Genomic DNA, 1,312 nt, shown 5'->3' on the forward strand with positions numbered 1-1,312 from the left:
TAGATAGATAGATAGATAGATAGATAGATAGATAGATAGATAGATAGATAGATAGCCATCGCAGTAATTACTCTTTTTTTGTAAGTGTTTTACGGCGCTTGGAACTGCATGTGGTCATATGGGCGCACTCTTTCGAGAGAACGAACGTTGAGTAATTTCGGGACTTAAAATTATGAAAACCAGTAACGCAACTGAAACGTCTCAATATCGGCAATGTTGATCTTTTAAAAAACGTTCCTTCTTTCTAAAAAGAAATAAAACTTCGTAAAAAGTAATTGAGACTACATGTAAGCTTTGTTGATCTTTAAAAAAAAAAACGTTCTCTCTTTCTAAAAAGAAATAAAACTTCGTAAAAAGTTATTCTCACTGCAGTTAACCCAGTTGAGTTTCTTTAATCAGCTGTGATGGTATCCAATTACATGCCTGATTGCTTAATCTCTGTTAAATCGATTTTAAAACAACTGCATGTCTTAATTAAAAGATTATAATAATATGTAATAAATTACATTTTATTGATCCCTGTACTAAAAATTGTGTTACGATGGCAAACATCCATATTTGGCGCTCATATGACCTTAGATGCAATGAGTAGCGAGCGCCGTAAAACATCTACTAAAACAACACAAAAAATTCCAAACATAAGCAAACATACATACATACATGTGTATATAATATAAATAGTATATATCTACATGCATACTTCAACAGTAACATAATAAATATAAAACATACACATACTCACAAACGTTTCTTATTTAAGTAAAGAGAAGCACATCGACACAATAATGGTCATTTAGTGTTGGGAAAAAGTAAGACAGACAGACAGACAGACAGAAACAACAGAAGGGAAAGTAAAGAAGTAGGACCTACAAAAGGCTCCCTCCAACCACCCGCATACTCACAAACGAACTTGATTTTCTTAAATGAGGAAATTGTTAAGTGCACATTGAAGAGAACGATCACTTGTTCTTTGAGAAACGAAGTACTCCAGAGCAATATTTCACGACCAGCTGTTTTTGAACACTTCTACTTGTGCAAATGAAGCTCCACCATAATATATTATATCTGACGACGAGTTCTCGTTCGTAAATAATGGAAGCTGGCAACGCAAACATTTGACATAATATTTACTTTTAAGAAGAAAATCGAGAGATTAGACTTAAGATTGGGGCTTATAAATGATAAAGCTTGATTACCCACAATATATTACGAATATCGTACATATGTGTGTGAAGCGTGTATTTGTATTTATGTGTGTGTGTGTCTGTTTGTTTGTGTGTGTGTTTGTGCTTAAAACATAACTCCATACCCT

The 1,312-nt window shown here is 33.3% G+C and overlaps 1 protein-coding gene across 1 annotated transcript in view; it reads right to left on the reverse strand.

The window, feature by feature from the left end:
* LOC101846836 (mucin-19) overlaps positions 1-1,312 on the reverse strand; it is a gene marked incomplete at its 3' end in the record, with an annotated part of 54,554 nt that overhangs the window by 18,960 nt on the left and 34,282 nt on the right.

This window comes from Aplysia californica, unplaced genomic scaffold (genome assembly GCF_000002075.1).
Source record: "Aplysia californica isolate F4 #8 unplaced genomic scaffold, AplCal3.0 scaffold00545, whole genome shotgun sequence".
NCBI lineage: Eukaryota > Metazoa > Mollusca > Gastropoda > Aplysiida > Aplysiidae > Aplysia > Aplysia californica.